Genomic DNA, 25,514 nt, shown 5'->3' on the forward strand with positions numbered 1-25,514 from the left:
TTATCTCAGGATACACCCCATGGATTTATCCCAGGATACACCCCATGGATTTATCTCAGGATACACCCCGTGGATTTATCTCAGGGTACACCCCGTGGATTTATCTCAGGATACACCCCATGGATTTAACTCAGGATACACCCCGTGGATTTATCTCAGGATACACCCCATGGATTTATCTCAGGATACACCCCATGGATTTATCTCAGGATACTCCCCATGGATTTATCTCAGGATACACCCTGTGGATTTATCTCAGGATACACCCCATGGATTTATCTCAGGATACAACCTGTGGATTTATCTCAGGATACACCCCATGGAATTATCTCAGGATACACCCCATGGATTTATCTCAGGATTCACCCCATGGATTTATCTCAGGATACACCCCATGGATTTATCTCAGGATGCACCCCAACTATTTATCTCAGGATACACCCCATGGATTTATCTCAGGATACACCCCATGGATTTATCTCAGGATGCACCCCATGGATTTATCTCAGGATACACCCCGTGGATTTATCTCAGGATACACCCCGTTGATTTATCTCAGGATACACCCCATGGATTTAACTCAGGATACACCCCGTGGATTTATCTCAGGATACACTCCATGGATTTATCTCAGGATACACCCTGTGGATTTATCTCAGGATACACCCCATGGATTTATCTCAGGATACACCCTGTGGATTTATCTCAGGATACACCCCATGGAATTATGTCAGGATACACCCCATGGATTTATCTCAGGATACTCCCCAAGTATTTATCTCAGGATACACCCCATGGCTTTATCCCAGGATTCACCCCATGGATTTATCTCAGGATACACCCCGTGGATTTATCTCAGGATACTCCCCAAGTATTTATCTCAGGATACACCCCATGGATTTATCTCAGGATTCACCCCATGGATTTATCTCAGGATACTCCCCAAGTATTTATCTCAGGATACACCCCATGGATTTATCTCAGGACACTCCCCATGGATTTATCTCAGGATACACCCCATGGATTTATCTCAGGATACACCCCATGGATTTATCTCAGGATACACCCCATGGATTTATCTCAGGATACACCCCATGGATTTATCTCAGGATACTCCCCATGGATTTATCTCAGGATATACCCCGTGGATTTATCTCAGGATACACCCCATGGATTAATCCCAGGATACACCCCATGGATTTATCTCAGGATACACCCCATGGATTTATCCCAGGATACACCCCGTGGATTTATCTCAGGATACACCCCATGGATTTATCTCAGGATACACCCCGTCGATTTATCTCAGGATACTCCCCATGGATTTATCTCAGGATACACCCCATGGATTTATCTCAGGATACACCCCATGGATTTATCTCAGGATACACCCCATGGATTTATCCCAGGATACACCCCGTGGATTTATCTCAGGATACACCCCGTGGATTTATCTCAGGATACAACCCATGGATTTATCTCAGGATACACCCCATGGATTTATCTCAGGATACACCCCATGGATTTATCCCAGGATACACCCCATGGATTTATCTCAGGATACACCCCATGGATTTATCTCAGGATACACCCCAAGGATTTATCTCAGGATATAACCCATGGATTTATCCCAGGATACACCCTATGGATTTATCTCAGGATACACCCCATGGATTTATCCCAGGATACACCCCATGGATTTATCCCAGGATACACCCCGTGGATTTATCTCAGGATACACCCCATGGATTTATCTCAGGATACACCCCATGGATTTATCTCAGGATACACCCCGTGGATTTATCTCAGGATACACTCCATAGATTTATCTCAGGATACATCGCCTGGATTTATCTCAGGATACACCCCATGGATATATCTCAGGATACACCCCGTGGATTTATCTCAGGATACACCCCATGGATTTATCTCAGGATACACCCCATGGATTTATCTCAGGATACATCGCCTGGATTTATCTCAGGATACACCCCATGGATTTATCTCAGGATACACCCCATGGATTTATCCCAGGATACACCCCATGGATTTATCTCAGGATACACCCCATGGATTTATCCCAGGATACACCCCATGGATTTATCTCAGGATACATCGCCTGGATTTTTCTCAGGATACACCCCATGGATTTATCTCAGGATACACCCCGTGGATTTATCTCAGGATACACCCCATGGATTTATCTCAGGATACACCCCATGGATTTATCCCAGGATACACCCCATGGATTTATCTCAGAACACACCCCATGGAATTATCTCAGGATACACCCCATGGGTTTATCCCAGGATACACCCCATGGATTTATCTCAGGATACACCCCGTGGATTTATCTCAGGATACAGCCCATGGACTTATCCCAGGATACACCCCATGGATTTATCTCAGGATACTCCCCATGGATTTATCTCAGGATACACCCTATGGATTTATCTCAGGATACACCCCATGGATTTATCTCAGGATGCACCCCATGGATTTATCTCAGGATAAACCCCATGGATTTATCTCAGGATACACCCCATGGATTTATCTCAGGATACACCCCGTGGATTTATCCCAGGATACACCCCATGGATTTATCTCAGGATACACCCCATGGATATATCTCAGGATACACCCCATGGATTTATCTCAGGATACACCCCATGGATTTATCTCAGGATACACCCCATGGATTAATCTCAGGATACACCCCATGGATTTATCTCAGGATATTCCCCATGGATTTATCTCAGGATGCACCCTCTGGATTTATCTCAGGATACACCCTGTGGATTTATCTCAGGATACACCCCGTGGATTTATCTCAGGATACACCCCATGGATTTATCTCAGGATACACCCCATGGATTTATCTCAGGATACACCCTGTGGATTTATCTCAGGATACTCCCCATGGATTTATCACAGGATACACCCCATGGATTTATCTCAGGATACACCCTATGGATTTATCTCAGGATACACCCCATGGATTTATCTCACGATACACCCCGTGGATTTATGCCAGGATAAACCCCGTGGATTTATCTCAGGAGACACCCCGTGGATTTATCTCAGGATACACCCCATGGATTTGTCTCAGGATACACCCCATGGATTTATCTCAGGATACACCCCGTGCATTTATCTGAGGATACACCCCGTGGATTTATCTCAGGATAAACCCATGGATTTATCTCAGGATACACCCCATGGATTTATCCCAGGATACACCCCGTGGATTTATCTCAGGATACGCCAAGTGGATTTATCCCAGGATACACCACATGGATTTATCTCAGGATACACCCCATGGATTTATCTCATGATACATCCCATGGATTTATCTCAGGATACACCCCATGGATTTATCCCAGGATACACCCCATGGATTTATCCCAGGATACACCCCATGGATTTATCTCAGGATACACCCTATGGATTTATCTCAGGATACACCCCATGGATTTATCTCAGGATACACACCATGAATTTATCTCAGGACACACCCCATGGATTTATCTCAGGATACACCACATGGATTTATCTCAGGATACACCCCATGGATTTATCTCAGGATACACCCCATGGATTTATCCCAGGATACTCCCCGTGGATTTATCTCAGGATACACCCCGTGGATTTATCTCAGGATACAGCCCATGGACTTATCCCAGGATACACCCCATGGATTTATCTCAGGATACACCCCATGGATTTATCTCAGGATACACCCTATGGATTTATCTCAGGATACACCCCATGGATTTATCTCAGGATGCACCCCATGGATTTATCTCAGGATAAACCCCATGGATTTATCTCAGGATACACCCCATGGATTTATCTCAGGATACACCCCGTGGATTTATCCCAGGATACACCCCATGGATTTATCTCAGGATACACCCCATGGATATATCTCAGGATACACCCCATGGATTTATCTCAGGATACACCCCATGGATTTATCTCAGGATACACCCCATGGATTAATCTCAGGATACACCCCATGGATTTATCTCAGGATATTCCCCATGGATTTATCTCAGGATGCACCCTGTGGATTTATCTCAGGATACACCCTGTGGATTTATCTCAGGATACACCCCATGGATTTATCTCAGGATACAACCCATGGATTTATCTCAGGATACAACCCATGGATTTATCTCAGGATACACCCCATGGATTTATCTCAGGATACACCCCATGGATTTATCTCAGGATACACCCCATGGATTTATCCCAGGATACACCCCATGGATTTATCTCAGGATACACCCCATGGATTTATCCCAGGATACACCCCATGGATTTATCTCAGGATACACCCCGTGGATTTATCTCAGGGTACACCCCGTGGATTTATCTCAGGATACACCCCATGGATTTAACTCAGGATACACCCCGTGGATTTATCTCAGGATACACCCCATGGATTTATCTCAGGATACACCCCATGGATTTATCTCAGGATACTCCCCATGGATTTATCTCAGGATACACCCTGTGGATTTATCTCAGGATACACCCCATGGATTTATCTCAGGATACAACCTGTGGATTTATCTCAGGATACACCCCATGGAATTATCTCAGGATACACCCCATGGATTTATCTCAGGATTCACCCCATGGATTTATCTCAGGATACACCCCATGGATTTATCTCAGGATGCACCCCAACTATTTATCTCAGGATACACCCCATGGATTTATCTCAGGATACACCCCATGGATTTATCTCAGGATGCACCCCATGGATTTATCTCAGGATACACCCCGTGGATTTATCTCAGGATACACCCCGTTGATTTATCTCAGGATACACCCCATGGATTTAACTCAGGATACACCCCGTGGATTTATCTCAGGATACACTCCATGGATTTATCTCAGGATACACCCTGTGGATTTATCTCAGGATACACCCCATGGATTTATCTCAGGATACACCCTGTGGATTTATCTCAGGATACACCCCATGGAATTATGTCAGGATACACCCCATGGATTTATCTCAGGATACTCCCCAAGTATTTATCTCAGGATACACCCCATGGCTTTATCCCAGGATTCACCCCATGGATTTATCTCAGGATACACCCCGTGGATTTATCTCAGGATACTCCCCAAGTATTTATCTCAGGATACACCCCATGGATTTATCTCAGGATTCACCCCATGGATTTATCTCAGGATACTCCCCAAGTATTTATCTCAGGATACACCCCATGGATTTATCTCAGGACACTCCCCATGGATTTATCTCAGGATACACCCCATGGATTTATCTCAGGATACACCCCATGGATTTATCTCAGGATACACCCCATGGATTTATCTCAGGATACACCCCATGGATTTATCTCAGGATACTCCCCATGGATTTATCTCAGGATATACCCCGTGGATTTATCTCAGGATACACCCCATGGATTAATCCCAGGATACACCCCATGGATTTATCTCAGGATACACCCCATGGATTTATCCCAGGATACACCCCGTGGATTTATCTCAGGATACACCCCATGGATTTATCTCAGGATACACCCCGTCGATTTATCTCAGGATACTCCCCATGGATTTATCTCAGGATACACCCCATGGATTTATCTCAGGATACACCCCATGGATTTATCTCAGGATACACCCCATGGATTTATCCCAGGATACACCCCGTGGATTTATCTCAGGATACACCCCGTGGATTTATCTCAGGATACAACCCATGGATTTATCTCAGGATACACCCCATGGATTTATCCCAGGATACACCCCATGGATTTATCTCAGGATACACCCCATGGATTTATCTCAGGATACACCCCAAGGATTTATCTCAGGATATAACCCATGGATTTATCCCAGGATACACCCTATGGATTTATCTCAGGATACACCCCATGGATTTATCCCAGGATACACCCCATGGATTTATCCCAGGATACACCCCGTGGATTTATCTCAGGATACACCCCATGGATTTATCTCAGGATACACCCCATGGATTTATCTCAGGATACACCCCGTGGATTTATCTCAGGATACACTCCATAGATTTATCTCAGGATACATCGCCTGGATTTATCTCAGGATACACCCCATGGATATATCTCAGGATACACCCCGTGGATTTATCTCAGGATACACCCCATGGATTTATCTCAGGATACACCCCATGGATTTATCTCAGGATACATCGCCTGGATTTATCTCAGGATACACCCCATGGATTTATCTCAGGATACACCCCATGGATTTATCCCAGGATACACCCCATGGATTTATCTCAGGATACACCCCATGGATTTATCCCAGGATACACCCCATGGATTTATCTCAGGATACATCGCCTGGATTTTTCTCAGGATACACCCCATGGATTTATCTCAGGATACACCCCGTGGATTTATCTCAGGATACACCCCATGGATTTATCTCAGGATACACCCCATGGATTTATCCCAGGATACACCCCATGGATTTATCTCAGAACACACCCCATGGAATTATCTCAGGATACACCCCATGGGTTTATCCCAGGATACACCCCATGGATTTATCTCAGGATACACCCCGTGGATTTATCTCAGGATACAGCCCATGGACTTATCCCAGGATACACCCCATGGATTTATCTCAGGATACACCCCATGGATTTATCTCAGGATACACCCTATGGATTTATCTCAGGATACACCCCATGGATTTATCTCAGGATGCACCCCATGGATTTATCTCAGGATAAACCCCATGGATTTATCTCAGGATACACCCCATGGATTTATCTCAGGATACACCCCGTGGATTTATCCCAGGATACACCCCATGGATTTATCTCAGGATACACCCCATGGATATATCTCAGGATACACCCCATGGATTTATCTCAGGATACACCCCATGGATTTATCTCAGGATACACCCCATGGATTAATCTCAGGATACACCCCATGGATTTATCTCAGGATATTCCCCATGGATTTATCTCAGGATGCACCCTCTGGATTTATCTCAGGATACACCCTGTGGATTTATCTCAGGATACACCCCGTGGATTTATCTCAGGATACACCCCATGGATTTATCTCAGGATACACCCCATGGATTTATCTCAGGATACACCCTGTGGATTTATCTCAGGATACTCCCCATGGATTTATCACAGGATACACCCCATGGATTTATCTCAGGATACACCCTATGGATTTATCTCAGGATACACCCCATGGATTTATCTCACGATACACCCCGTGGATTTATGCCAGGATAAACCCCGTGGATTTATCTCAGGAGACACCCCGTGGATTTATCTCAGGATACACCCCATGGATTTGTCTCAGGATACACCCCATGGATTTATCTCAGGATACACCCCGTGCATTTATCTGAGGATACACCCCGTGGATTTATCTCAGGATAAACCCATGGATTTATCTCAGGATACACCCCATGGATTTATCCCAGGATACACCCCGTGGATTTATCTCAGGATACGCCAAGTGGATTTATCCCAGGATACACCACATGGATTTATCTCAGGATACACCCCATGGATTTATCTCATGATACATCCCATGGATTTATCTCAGGATACACCCCATGGATTTATCCCAGGATACACCCCATGGATTTATCCCAGGATACACCCCATGGATTTATCTCAGGATACACCCTATGGATTTATCTCAGGATACACCCCATGGATTTATCTCAGGATACACACCATGAATTTATCTCAGGACACACCCCATGGATTTATCTCAGGATACACCACATGGATTTATCTCAGGATACACCCCATGGATTTATCTCAGGATACACCCCATGGATTTATCCCAGGATACTCCCCGTGGATTTATCTCAGGATACACCCCGTGGATTTATCTCAGGATACAGCCCATGGACTTATCCCAGGATACACCCCATGGATTTATCTCAGGATACACCCCATGGATTTATCTCAGGATACACCCTATGGATTTATCTCAGGATACACCCCATGGATTTATCTCAGGATGCACCCCATGGATTTATCTCAGGATAAACCCCATGGATTTATCTCAGGATACACCCCATGGATTTATCTCAGGATACACCCCGTGGATTTATCCCAGGATACACCCCATGGATTTATCTCAGGATACACCCCATGGATATATCTCAGGATACACCCCATGGATTTATCTCAGGATACACCCCATGGATTTATCTCAGGATACACCCCATGGATTAATCTCAGGATACACCCCATGGATTTATCTCAGGATATTCCCCATGGATTTATCTCAGGATGCACCCTGTGGATTTATCTCAGGATACACCCTGTGGATTTATCTCAGGATACACCCCATGGATTTATCTCAGGATACACCCCATGGATTTATCTCAGGATACACCCCATGGATTTATCTCAGGATACACCCTGTGGATTTATCTCAGGATGCTCCCCATGGATTTATCACAGGATACACCCCATGGATTTATCTCAGGATACACCCTATGGATTTATCTCAGGATACACCCCATGGATTTATCTCAGGATATACCCCATGAATTTATCTCAGGATACACCCTGTGGATTTATCTCAGGATAGACCCCATGGATTTATCTCAGGATACACCCCATGGATTTATCTCAGGATACACCCCATGGATTTATCTCAGGATACTCCCCATGGATTTATCTAAGGATACACCCTGTGGATTTATCTCAGGATACTCCCCATGGATTTATCTCAGGATACACCCCATGGATTTATCTCAGGATACTCCCCATGGATTTATCTCAGGATACACCCCAAGGATTTATCTCAGGATACACCCTGTGGATTTATCTCAGGATACACCCCATGGAAATATCTCAGGATAAACCCCGTGGATTTATCTCAGGATTCACCCCATTGATTTATCTCAGGATACTCCCCAAGTATTTATCTCAGGATACACCCCATGGATTTATCTCAGGATACACCCCATGGATTTATCTCAGGATACATCCCGTGGATTTATCTCAGGATACTCCCCATGGATTTATCTCAGGATACACCCCGTGAATTTATCTCAGGATACACCCCGTGGATTTATCTCAGGATACACCCCATGGATGTATCTCAGGATACAACCCATGGATTTATCTCAGGATACACCCGATGGATTTATCTCAGGATACACCCCATGGATTTATCTCAGGATACACCCCATGGATTTATCTCAGGATAAGCCCCATGGATTTATCTCAGGATACAACCCATGGATTTATCTCAGGATACACCCCATGGATTTATTCCAGGATACACCCCATGGATTTATCTCAGGATACAACCCATGGATTTATCTCAGGATACACCCCATGGACTTATCTCAGGATACAACCCATGGATTTATCTCAGGATACACCCCATGGATTTATCTCAGGATACACCCCATGGATTTATCTCAGGATACACCCCATGGATTTATCCCAGGATACACCCCATGGATTTATCCCAGGATACACCCCATGGATTTATCCCAGGATACACCCCATGGATTTATCTCAGGATACTCGCCATGGATTTATCTCAGGATACACCCCATGGACTTATCTCAGGATACACCCCATGGATTTATCTCAGGATACACCCCATGGATTTATCTCAGGATACACCTCATGGATTAATCTCAGGATACACCCCATGGATTTATCTCAGGATACACCCTGTGGATTTATCTCAGGATACACCCCATGGATTTATCTCAGGATGCACCCCATGAATTTATCTCAGGATACACCCTGTGGATTTATCTCAGGATGCACCCCATGAATTTATCTCAGGATACACCCTGTGGATTTATCTCAGGATACACCCCATGGATTTATCTCAGGATACACCCCATGGATTTATCTCAGGATACACCCCATGGATTTATCTCAGGATACACCCCATGGATTTACCTCAGGATACACCCCATGGGTTTATCTCAGGATACTTCTCATGGATTTATCTCAGGATACACCCCATGGATTAATCTCAGGATACACCCCATGGATTTACCTCAGGATACACCCCATGGGTTTATCTCAGGATACTTCTCATGGATTTATCTCAGGATACACCCCATGGATTTATCTCAGGATACACCCTGTGGATTTACCTCAGGATACACCCCATGGATTTATCTCAGGATACACCCCATGAATTTATCTCAGGATACACCCTGTGGATTTATCTCAGGATAGACCCCGTGGATTTATCTCAGGATACACCCCATCGATTTATCTCAGGATACACCCCATGGATTTATCTCAGGATACACCCCATGGATTTATCTCAGGATACTCCCCATGGATTTATCTCAGGATACACCCTGTGGATTTATCTCAGGATACACCCCATGGATTTATCTCAGGATACAACCCATGGATTTATCTCAGGATGCACCCCATGGATTTATCTCAGGATACACTCCATGGATTTATCTCAGGATACACCCCATTGATTTATCTCAGGATAAAGCCCATGGATTTATCTCAGGATTCACCCCATTGATTTATCTCAGGATACTCCCCAAGTATTTATCTCAGGATACACCCCATGGATTTATCTCAGGATACTCCCCATGGGTTTATCTCAGGATACACCCCATGGATTTATCTCAGGATACACCCCATGGATTTATCTCAGGATACACCCCATGGATTTATCTCAGGATACATCCCGTGGATTTATCTCAGGATACTCCCCATGGATTTATCTCAGGAGACACCCCGTGAATTTATCTCAGGATACACCCCGTGGATATATCTCAGGATACACCCCATGGATTTATCTCAGGATACAACCCATGGATTTATCTCAGGATGCACCCCATGGATTTATCTCAGGATACACCCCATGGATTTATCTCAGGATACACCCCATGGATTTATCTCAGGATAAACCCCATGGATTTATCTCAGGATACAACCCTTGGATTTATCTCAGGATACACCCCATGGGTTTATTCCAGGATACACCCCATGGATTTATCTCAGGATACACCCCATGGATTTATCTCAGGATACAACCCATGGATTTATCTCAGGATACACCCCATGGATTTATCTCAGGATACAACCCATGGATTTATCTCAGGATACACCCCATGGATTAATCTCAGGATACACCCCATGGATTTATCTCAGGATACACCCCATGGATTTATCCCAGGATACACCCCATGGATTTATCTCAGGATACACCCCATGGATTTATCCCAGGATACACCCCATGGATTTATCTCAGGATACACCCCGTGGATTTATCTCAGGGTACACCCCGTGGATTTATCTCAGGATACACCCCATGGATTTAACTCAGGATACACCCCGTGGATTTATCTCAGGATACACCCCATGGATTTATCTCAGGATACACCCCATGGATTTATCTCAGGATACTCCCCATGGATTTATCTCAGGATACACCCTGTGGATTTATCTCAGGATACACCCCATGGATTTATCTCAGGATACACCCTGTGGATTTATCTCAGGATACACCCCATGGAATTATCTCAGGATACACCCCATGGATTTATCTCAGGATTCACCCCATGGATTTATCTCAGGATACACCCCATGGATTTATCTCAGGATACACCCCAACTATTTATCTCAGGTACACCCCATGGATTTATCTCAGGATACACCCCATGGATTTATCTCAGGATGCACCCCATGGATTTATCTCAGGATACACCCCGTGGATTTATCTCAGGATACACCCCGTTGATTTATCTCAGGATACACCCCATGGATTTAACTCAGGATACACCCCGTGGATTTATCTCAGGATACACTCCATGGATTTATCTCAGGATACACCCCATGGATTTATCTCAGGATACACCCCATGGATTTATCTCAGGATACTCCCCATGGATTTATCTCAGGATACTCCCCGTGGATTTATCTCAGGATACACCCTGTGGATTTATCTCAGGATACACCCCATGGATTTATCTCAGGATACACCCTGTGGATTTATCTCAGGATACACCCCATGGAATTATGTCAGGATACACCCCATGGATTTATCTCAGGATACTCCCCAAGTATTTATCTCAGGATACACCCCATGGCTTTATCTCAGGATTCACCCCATGGATTTATCTCAGGATACACCCCGTGGATTTATCTCAGGATACTCCCCAAGTATTTATCTCAGGATACACCCCATGGATTTATCTCAGGATTCACCCCATGGATTTATCTCAGGATACTCCCCAAGTATTTATCTCAGGATACACCCCATGGATTTATCTCAGGACACTCCCCATGGATTTATCTCAGGATACACCCCATGGATTTATCTCAGGATACACCCCATGGATTTATCTCAGGATACACCCCATGGATTTATCTCAGGATACACCCCATGGATTTATCTCAGGATACTCCCCATGGATTTATCTCAGGATATACCCCGTGGATTTATCTCAGGATACACCCCATGGATTAATCCCAGGATACACCCCATGGATTTATCTCAGGATACACCCCATGGATTTATCCCAGGATACACCCCGTGGATTTATCTCAGGATACACCCCATGGATTTATCTCAGGATACACCCCGTCGATTTATCTCAGGATACTCCCCATGGATTTATCTCAGGATACACCCCATGGATTTATCTCAGGATACACCCCATGGATTTATCTCAGGATACATCCCATGGATTTATCCCAGGATACACCCCGTGGATTTATCTCAGGATACACCCCGTGGATTTATCTCAGGATACAACCCATGGATTTATCTCAGGATACACCCCATGGATTTATCTCAGGATACACCCCATGGATTTATCCCAGGATACACCCCATGTATTTATCTCAGGATACACCCCATGGATTTATCTCAGGATACACCCCAAGGATTTATCTCAGGATATAACCCATGGATTTATCCCAGGATACACCCTATGGATTTATCTCAGGATACACCCCATGGATTTATCCCAGGATACACCCCATGGATTTATCCCAGGATACACCCCGTGGATTTATCTCAGGATACACCCCATGGATTTATCTCAGGATACACCCCATGGATTTATCTCAGGATACACCCCGTGGATTTATCTCAGGATACACTCCATAGATTTATCTCAGGATACATCGCCTGGATTTATCTCAGGATACACCCCATGGATATATCTCAGGATACACCCCGTGGATTTATCTCAGGATACACCCCATGGATTTATCTCAGGATACACCCCATGGATTTATCTCAGGATACATCGCCTGGATTTATCTCAGGATACACCCCATGGATTTATCTCAGGATACATCGCCTGGATTTATCTCAGGATACACCCCATGGATTTATCTCAGGATACACCCCATGGATTTATCTCAGGATAAGCCCCATGGATTTATCTCAGGATACAACCCATGGATTTATCTCAGGATACACCCCATGGATTTATTCCAGGATACACCCCATGGATTTATCTCAGGATACAACCCATGGATTTATCTCAGGATACACCCCATGGACTTATCTCAGGATACAACCCATGGATTTATCTCAGGATACACCCCATGGATTTATCTCAGGATACACCCCATGGATTTATCTCAGGATACACCCCATGGATTTATCCCAGGATACACCCCATGGATTTATCCCAGGATACACCCCATGGATTTATCCCAGGATACACCCCATGGATTTATCTCAGGATACTCGCCATGGATTTATCTCAGGATACACCCCATGGACTTATCTCAGGATACACCCCATGGATTTATCTCAGGATACACCCCATGGATTTATCTCAGGATACACCTCATGGATTAATCTCAGGATACACCCCATGGATTTATCTCAGGATACACCCTGTGGATTTATCTCAGGATACACCCCATGGATTTATCTCAGGATGCACCCCATGAATTTATCTCAGGATACACCCTGTGGATTTATCTCATGATGCACCCCATGAATTTATCTCAGGATACACCCTGTGGATTTATCTCAGGATACACCCCATGGATTTATCTCAGGATACACCCCATGGATTTATCTCAGGATACACCCCATGGATTTATCTCAGGATACACCCCATGGATTTACCTCAGGATACACCCCATGGGTTTATCTCAGGATACTTCTCATGGATTTATCTCAGGATACACCCCATGGATTAATCTCAGGATACACCCCATGGATTTACCTCAGGATACACCCCATGGGTTTATCTCAGGATACTTCTCATGGATTTATCTCAGGATACACCCCATGGATTTATCTCAGGATACACCCTGTGGATTTACCTCAGGATACACCCCATGGATTTATCTCAGGATACACCCCATGAATTTATCTCAGGATACACCCTGTGGATTTATCTCAGGATAGACCCCGTGGATTTATCTCAGGATACACCCCATCGATTTATCTCAGGATACACCCCATGGATTTATCTCAGGATACACCCCATGGATTTATCTCAGGATACTCCCCATGGATTTATCTCAGGATACACCCTGTGGATTTATCTCAGGATACACCCCATGGATTTATCTCAGGATATAACCCATGGATTTATCTCAGGATGCACCCCATGGATTTATCTCAGGATACACTCCATGGATTTATCTCAGGATACACCCCATGGATTTATCTCAGGATAAAGCCCATGGATTTATCTCAGGATTCACCCCATTGATTTATCTCAGGATACTCCCCAAGTATTTATCTCAGGATACACCCCATGGATTTATCTCAGGATACTCCCCATGGATTTATCTCAGGATACACCCCATGGATTTATCTCAGGATACACCCCATGGATTTATCTCAGGATACACCCCATGGATTTATCTCAGGATACATCCCGTGGATTTATCTCAGGATACTCCCCATGGATTTATCTCAGGAGACACCCCGTGAATTTATCTCAGGATACACCCCGTGGATTTATCTCAGGATACACCCCATGGATTTATCTCAGGATACAACCCATGGATTTATCTCAGGATACACCCCATGGATTTATCTCAGGATACACCCCATGGATTTATCTCAGGATACACCCCATGGATTTATCTCAGGATAAACCCCATGGATTTATCTCAGGATACAACCCTTGGATTTATCTCAGGATACACCCCATGGGTTTATTCCAGGATACACCCCATGGATTTATCTCAGGATACACCCCATGGATTTATCTCAGGATACAACCCATGGATTTATCTCAGGATACACCCCATGGATTTATCTCAGGATACAACCCATGGATTTATCTCAGGATACACCCCATGGATTTATCTCAGGATACACCCCATGGATTTATCTCAGGATACACCCCATGGATTTATCCCAGGATACACCCCATGGATTTATCTCAGGATACACCCCATGGATTTATCCCAGGATACACCCCATGGATTTATCTCAGGATACACCCCGTGGATTTATCTCAGGGTACACCCCGTGGATTTATCTCAGGATACACCCCATGGATTTAACTCAGGATACACCCCGTGGATTTATCTCAGGATACACCCCATGGATTTATCTCAGGATACACCCCATGGATTTATCTCAGGATACTCCCCATGGATTTATCTCAGGATACACCCTGTGGATTTATCTCAGGATACACCCCATGGATTTATCTCAGGATACACCCTGTGGATTTATCTCAGGATACACCCCATGGAATTATCTCAGGATACACCCCATGGATTTATCTCAGGATTCATCCCATGGATTTATCTCAGGATACACCCCATGGATTTATCTCAGGATACACCCCAACTATTTATCTCAGGATACACCCCATGGATTTATCTCAGGATACACCCCATGGATTTATCTCAGGATGCACCCCATGGATTTATCTCAGGATACACCCCGTGGATTTATCTCAGGATACACCCCGTTGATTTATCTCAGGATACACCCCATGGATTTAACTCAGGATACACCCCGTGGATTTATCTCAGGATACACTCCATGGATTTATCTCAGGATACACCCTGTGGATTTATCTCAGGATACACCCCATGGATTTATCTCAGGATACACCCTGTGGATTTATCTCAGGATACACCCCATGGAATTATGTCAGGATACACCCCATGGATTTATCTCAGGATACTCCCCAAGTATTTATCTCAGGATACACCCCATGGCTTTATCCCAGGATTCACCCCATGGATTTATCTCAGGATACACCCCGTGGATTTATCTCAGGATACTCCCCAAGTATTTATCTCAGGATACACCCCATGGATTTATCTCAGGATTCACCCCATGGATTTATCTCAGGATACACCCCATGGATTTATCTCAGGATACACCCCATGGATTTATCTCAGGATACACCCCATGGATTTATCTCAGGATACACCCCATGGATTTATCTCAGGATACTCCCCATGGATTTATCTCAGGATATACCCCGTGGATTTATCTCAGGATACACCCCATGGATTAATCCCAGGATACACCCCATGGATTTATCTCAGGATACACCCCATGGATTTATCCCAGGATACACCCCGTGGATTTATCTCAGGATACACCCCATGGATTTATCTCAGGATACACCCCGTCGATTTATCTCAGGATACTCCCCATGGATTTATCTCAGGATACACCCCATGGATTTATCTCAGGATACACCCCATGGATTTATCTCAGGATACACCCCATGGATTTATCCCAGGATACACCCCGTGGATTTATCTCAGGATACACCCCGTGGATTTATCTCAGGATACAACCCATGGATTTATCTCAGGATACACCCCATGGATTTATCTCAGGATACACCCCATGGATTTATCCCAGGATACACCCCATGGATTTATCTCAGGATACACCCCATGGATTTATCTCAGGATACACCCCAAGGATTTATCTCAGGATATAACCCATGGATTTATCCCAGGATACACCCTATGGATTTATCTCAGGATACACCCCATGGATTTATCCCAGGATACACCCCATGGATTTATCCCAGGATACACCCCGTGGATTTATCTCAGGATACACCCCATGGATTTATCTCAGGATACACCCCATGGATTTATCTCAGGATACACCCCGTGGATTTATCTCAGGATACACTCCATAGATTTATCTCAGGATACATCGCCTGGATTTATCTCAGGATACACCCCATGGATATATCTCAGGATACACCCCGTGGATTTATCTCAGGATACACCCCATGGATTTATCTCAGGATACACCCCATGGATTTATCTCAGGATACATCGCCTGGATTTATCTCAGGATACACCCCATGGATTTATCTCAGGATACACCCCATGGATTTATCCCAGGATACACCCCATGGATTTATCTCAGGATACACCCCATGGATTTATCCCAGGATACACCCCATGGATTTATCTCAGGATACATCGCCTGGATTTTTCTCAGGATACACCCCATGGATTTATCTCAGGATACACCCCGTGGATTTATCTCAGGATACACCCCATGGATTTATCTCAGGATACACCCCATGGATTTATCCCAGGATACACCCCATGGATTTATCTCAGAACACACCCCATGGAATTATCTCAGGATACACCCCATGGGTTTATCCCAGGATACACCCCATGGATTTATCTCAGGATACACCCCATGGATTTATCTCAGGATACACCCCGTGGATTTATCTCAGGATACACCCCGTGGATTTATCCCAGGATACACCCCATGGATTTATCTCAGGATGTACCCCATGGATTTATCTCAGGATAGTCCAGTGGATTTATCTTAGGATACACCCCATGGATTTATCTCAGGATACACCCCATGGATTTATCTCAGGATACACCCCAAGTATTTATCTCAGGATACACCCCATGGATTTATCTCAGGATACACCCCATGGATTTATCTCAGGATACACCCCTTGGATTTATCTCAGGATACGCTCCATGGATTTATCTCCGGATACACCCCATGGATTTATCTCAGGATACACCCCATGGATTTATCTCAGGATACTCCCCATGGATTTATCTCAGGATACCCCTGTGGATTTATCTCAGGATACACTCCATGGAATTATCTCAGGATACACCCCGTGGATTTATCTCAGGATTCACCCCATGGATTTATCTCAGGATAGTCCCCATGGATTTATCTCAGGATACACCCTGTGGATTTATCTCAGGATACACCCCTTGGAATTATCTCAGGATACACCCTGTGGATTTATCTCAGGATACACCACATGGATTTATCTCAGGATACACCCTGTGGATTTATCTCAGGATACTCCCCATGGAATTATCTCAGGATACACCCCATGGATTTATCTCAGGATTCACCCCATGGATTTATCTCAGGATACTCCCCAAGTATTTATCTCAGGATACACCCCATGGATTATCTCAGAATACTCCCCATGGATTTATCTCAGTATACACCCCATGGATTTATCTCAGGATACACCCCATGGATTTATCTCAGGATACACCCCATGGATTTATCTCAGGATAAACCCCGTCGATTTATCTCAGGATACTCCCCATGGATTTATCTCAGGATAAACCCCGTGGATTTATCTCAGGATACACCCCATGGATTAATCCCAGGATACACCCCATGGATTTATCGCAGGATACACCCCATTGATTTATCCCAGGATACACCCCGTGGATTTATCTCAGGATACACCCCATGGATTTATCTCAGGATACACCCCATGGATTTATCTCAGGATACACCCCATGGATTTATCTCAGGATACACCCCATGGATTTATCACAGGATACACCCCGTGGATTTATCTCAGGATACACCCCATGGATTTATCTCAGGATACACCCCATGGATTTATCTCAGGATACACCCCATGGATTTATCTCAGGATACACCCCGTGGATTTATCTCAGGATTCACCCCATGGATTTAACTCAGGATACACCCCGTGGATTTATCTCAGGATACACTCCATGGATTTATCTCAGGATACACCCCATGGATTTATCTCAGGATACACCCCATGGATTTATCTCAGGATACTCCCCATGGATTTATCTCAGGATACACCCTGTGGATTTATCTCAGGATACACCCCATGGATTTATCTCAGGATACACCCTGTGGATTTATCTCAGGATACACCCCATGGAATTATGTCAGGATACAGCCCATGGATTTATCTCAGGATACTCCCCAAGTATTTATCTCAGGATACACCCCATGGCTTTATCTCAGGATTCACCCCATGGATTTATCTCAGGATACACCTCGTGGATTTATCTCAGGATACTCCCCAAGTATTTATCTCAGGATACACCCCATGGATTTATCTCAGGATTCACCCCATGGATTTATCTCAGGATACTCCCCAAGTATTTATCTCAGGTTACCCCCATGGATTTATCTCAGGACACTCCCCATGGATTTATCTCAGGATACACCCCATGGATTTATCTCAGGATACACCCCATGGATTTATCTCAGGATACACCCCATGGATTTATCTCAGGATACTCCCCATGGATTTATCTCAGGATATACCCCGTGGATTTATCTCAGGATACACCCCATGGATTAATCCCAGGATACACCCCATGGATTTATCTCAGGATACACCCCATGGATTTATCCCAGGATACACCCCGTGGATTTATCTCAGGATACACCCCATGGATTTATCTCAGGATACACCCCTTCGATTTATCTCAGGATACTCCCCATGGATTTATCTCAGGATACACCCCATGGATTTATCTCAGGATACCCCCCATGGATTTATCTCAGGATACACCCCATGGATTTATCCCAGGATACACCCCGTGGATTTATCTCAGGATACACCCCGTGGATTTATCTCAGGATACAACCCATGGATTTATCTCAGGATACACCCCATGGATTTATCTCAGGATACACCACAAGAATTTATCCCAGGATACACCCCATGGATTTATCTCAGGATACACCCCATGGATTTATCTCAGGATACACCCCAAGGATTTATCTCAGGATATAACCCATGGATTTATCCCAGGATACACCCTATGGATTTATCTCAGGATACACCCCATGGATTTATCCCAGGATACACCCCATGGATTTATCCCAGGATACACCCCGTGGATTTATCTCAGGATACACCCCATGGATTTATCTCAGGATACACCCCATGGATTTATCTCAGGATACACCCCGTGGATTTATCTCAGGATACACTCCATAGATTTATCTCAGGATACATCGCCTGGATTTATCTCAGGATACACCCCATGGATATATCTCAGGATACACCCCGTGGATTTATCTCAGGATACACCCCATGGATTTATCTCAGGATACACCCCATGGATTTATCTCAGGATACATCGCCTGGATTTATCTCAGGATACACCCCATGGATTTATCTCAGGATACACCCCATGGATTTATCCCAGGATACACCCCATGGATTTATCTCAGGATACACCCCATGGATTTATCCCAGGATACACCCCATGGATTTATCTCAGGATACATCGCTTGGATTTTTCTCAGGATACACCCCATGGATTTATCTCAGGATACACCCCGTGGATTTATCTCAGGATACACCCCATGGATTTATCTCAGGATACACCCCATGGATTTATCCCAGGATACACCCCATGGATTTATCTCAGAACACACCCCATGGAATTATCTCAGGATACACCCCATGGGTTTATCCCAGGATACACCCCATGGATTTATCTCAGGATACACCCCATGGATTTATCTCAGGATACACCCCGTGGATTTATCTCAGGATACACCCCGTGGATTTATCCCAGGATACACCCCATGGATTTATCTCAGGATGTACCCCATGGATTTATCTCAGGATAGTCCAGTGGATTTATCTTAGGATACACCCCATGGATTTATCTCAGGATACACCCCATGGATTTATCTCAGGATACACCCCAAGTATTTATCTCAGGATACACCCCATGGATTTATCTCAGGATACACCCCATGGATTTATCTCAGGATACACCCCGTGGATTTATCTCAGGATACACTCCATGGATTTATCTCCGGATACACCCCATGGATTTATCTCAGGATACACCCCATGGATTTATCTCAGGATACTCCCCATGGATTTATCTCAGGATACACCCTGTGGATTTATCTCAGGATACACCCCATGGAATTATCTCAGGATACACCCCGTGGATTTATCTCAGGATTCACCCCATGGATTTATCTCAGGATAGTCCCCATGGATTTATCTCAGGATACACCCTGTGGATTTATCTCAGGATACACCCCATGGAATTATCTCAGGATACACCCTGTGGATTTATCTCAGGATACACCCCATGGATTTATCTCAGGATACACCCTGTGGATTTATCTCAGGATACTCCCCATGGAATTATCTCAGGATACACCCCATGGATTTATCTCAGGATTCACCCCATGGATTTATCTCAGGATACTCCCCAAGTATTTATCTCAGGATACACCCCATGGATTTATCTCAGAATACTCCCCATGGATTTATCTCAGGATACACCCCATGGATTTATCTCAGGATACACCCCATGGATTTATCTCAGGATACACCCCATGGATTTATCTCAGGATAAACCCCGTCGATTTATCTCAGGATACTCCCCATGGATTTATCTCAGGATAAACCCCGTGGATTTATCTCAGGATACACCCCATGGATTAATCCCAGGATACACCCCATGGATTTATCGCAGGATACACCCCATTGATTTATCCCAGGATACACCCCGTGGATTTATCTCAGGATACACCCCATGGATTTATCTCAGGATACACCCCATGGATTTATCTCAGGATACACCCCATGGATTTATCTCAGGATACACCCCATGGATTTATCACAGGATACACCCCGTGGATTTATCTCAGGATACACCCCATGGATTTATCTCAGGATACACCCCATGGATTTATCTCAGGATACACCCCATGGATTTTTCTCAGGATACACCCCGTGGATTTATCTCAGGATTCACCCCATGGATTTATCTCAGGATAGTCCCCATGGATTTATCTCAGGATGTACCCCATGGATTTATCTCAGGATAGTCCAGTGGATTTATCTTAGGATACACCCCATGGATTTATCTCAGGATACACCCCATGGATTTATCTCAGGATACACCCCAAGTATTTATCTCAGGATACACCCCATGGATTTATCTCAGGATACACCCCATGGATTTATCTCAGGATACACCCCGTGGTTTTATCTCAGGATACACTCCATGGATTTATCTCCGGATACACCCCATGGATTTATCTCAGGATACACCCCATGGATTTATCTCAGGATACTCCCCATGGATTTATCTCAGGATACACCCTGTGGATTTATCTCAGGATACACCCCATGGAATTATCTCAGGATACACCCCGTGGATTTATCTCAGGATTCACCCCATGGATTTATCTCAGGATAGTCCCCATGGATTTATCTCAGGATACACCCTGTGGATTTATCTCAGGATACACCCCATGGAATTATCTCAGGATACACCCTGTGGATTTATCTCAGGATACACCCCATGGATTTATCTCAGGATACACCCTGTGGATTTATCTCAGGATACTCCCCATGGAATTATCTCAGGATACACCCCATGGATTTATCTCAGGATTCACCCCATGGATTTATCTCAGGATACTCCCCAAGCATTTATCTCAGGATACACCCCATGGATTTATCTCAGAATACTCCCCATGGATTTATCTCAGGATACACCCCATGGATTTATCTCAGGATACACCCCATGGATTTATCTCAGGATACACCCCATGGATTTATCTCAGGATAAACCCCGTCGATTTATCTCAGGATACTCCCCATGGATTTATCTCAGGATAAACCCCGTGGATTTATCTCAGGATACACCCCATGGATTAATCCCAGGATACACCCCATGGATTTATCGCAGGATACACCCCATTGATTTATCCCAGGATACACCCCGTGGATTTATCTCAGGATACACCCCATGGATTTATCTCAGGATACACCCCATGGATTTATCTCAGGATACACCCCATGGATTTATCTCAGGATACACCCCATGGATTTATCACAGGATACACCCCGTGGATTTATCTCAGGATACACCCCATGGATTTATCTCAGGATACACCCCATGCATTTATCTCAGGATACACCCCATGGATTTATCTCAGGATACACCCCATGGATTTATCCCAGGATACACCCCATGGATTTATCTCAGGATACACCCCATGGATTTATCTCAGGATACACCCCATGGATTTAGCTCAGGATATACCCCATGGATTTATCCCAGGATACACCCTATGGATTTATCTCAGGATACACCCCATGGATTTATCCCAGGATACACCCCTTGGATTTATCTCTGGATACACCCCATGGATTTATCTCAGGATACACCCCATGGATTTATCTCAGGATACACCCCATGGATTTATCTCAGGATACAACCCATGGATTTATCTCAGGATACACCCCGTGGATTTATCTCAGGATACACCCCATGGATTTATCTCAGGATACATCGCCTGGATTTATCTCAGGATACACCCCATGGATATATCTCAGGATACACCCCATGGATTTATCTCAGGATACACCCCATGGATTTATCTCAGGATACACCCCATGGATTTATCTCAGGATACATCGCCTGGATTTATCTCAGGATACACCCCATGGATTTATCCCAGGATACACGCCGTGGATTTATCTCAGGATACACCCCATGGATTTATCTTAGGATACACCCCATGGATTTATCCCAGGATACACCCCATGGATTTATCTCAAGATACACCCCATGGATTTATCCCAGGATACACCCCATGGATTTATCTCAGGATACATCGCCTGGATTTTTCTCAGGATACACCCCATGGATTTATCTCAGGATACACCCCGTGGATTTATCTCAGGATACACCCCATGGATTTATCTCAGGATACACCCCATGGATTTATCCCAGGATACACCCCATGGATTTATCTCAGGATACACCCCATGGAATTATCTCAGGATACACCCCATGGATTTATCCCAGGATACACCCCATGGATTGATCTCAGGATACACCCCATGGATTTATCTCAGGATACACCCCATAGATTTATCCCAGGATACACCCCATGGATCTATCTCAGGACACGCCCCATGGATTTATCCCAGGATACACCCCATGGATTTATCTCAGGATACACCCCATGGATTTATCTCAGGACACACCCCATGGATTTATCCCAGGATACACCCCATGGATTTATCTCTGGATACACCCCATGGATTTATCTCAGGATACTCCCCATGGATTTATCCCAGGATACACCCCATGGATTTATCTCAGGATACACCCCATGGATTTATCTCAGGACACACCCCATGGATTTATCCCAGGATACACCCCATGGATTTATCTCAGGATACACCCCGTGGATTTATCTCAGGATACACCCCGTGGATTTATCTCAGGACACACCCCATGGATTTATCTCAGGATACACCCTATGGATTTATCTCAGGATACACCCCATGGATTTATCCCAGGATACACCCCATGGATCTATCTCAGGACACGCCCCATGGATTTATCCCAGGATACACCCCATGGCTATATCCCAGGATATACCCCATGGATTTATCTCAGGATACACCCCATGGATTTATCCCAGGATACTCCCCATGGATTTATCTCAGGATACACCCCATGGATTTATCCCAGGATACACCCCATGGATTTATCTCAGGATACACCCCATGGATTTATCTCAGGTTACGCCCCATGGATTTATCTCAGGATACACCCCATGGATTTATCTCAGGATACACCCCATGGATTTATCCCAGGATACACCCCATGGATTTATCTCAGGATACTCCCCGTGGGTTTATCTCAAGATACACCCCATAGATTTATCTCAGGATACACCCCATGGATTTATCTCAGGATACTCCCCATGGATTTATCTCAGGATAGACCCCGTGGATTTATCTCAGGATACACCCCATGGATTTATCTCAGGATACACCCCATAGATTTATCTCAGGATACACCCCATGGATTTATCTCAGGATACACCCTATGAATTTATCTCAGGATACTCCCCATGGATTTATCTCAGGATACTCCCCGTGGATTTATCTCAGGATACTCCCCATGGATTTATCTCAGGATACACCCCATAGATTTATCTCAGGATACACCCCATGGATTTATCTCAGGATACTCCCCATGGATTTATCTCAGGATAGACCCCATGGATTTATCTCAGGATACACCCTGTGAATTTATCTCAGGATACTCCCCATGGATTTATCTCAGGCTGCACTCTAATAGATTTATTTCAGGATACACCCCATGGATTTATTTCAGTCTATGTCCCTGTGGATGTTTGGGATCCCCCACCCCCACCCCCACCATTTTGTGCCAGATAAATGTTTTAAGAGTTGACCACTTCTTA

The 25,514-nt window shown here is 44.5% G+C and overlaps 1 protein-coding gene across 2 annotated transcripts in view; it reads right to left on the minus strand.

The window, feature by feature from the left end:
- The window catches only part of LOC147120110 (thioredoxin domain-containing protein 6-like), a 221,116-nt gene that overhangs the window by 116,986 nt on the left and 78,616 nt on the right, over nucleotides 1-25,514 (minus strand). The window lies entirely within an intron of this gene.

Source organism: Somniosus microcephalus, chromosome 4 (genome assembly GCF_052327205.1).
Source record: "Somniosus microcephalus isolate GS21.2 chromosome 4, FLI_Smic_1.0, whole genome shotgun sequence".
Lineage (NCBI taxonomy): Eukaryota > Metazoa > Chordata > Chondrichthyes > Squaliformes > Somniosidae > Somniosus > Somniosus microcephalus.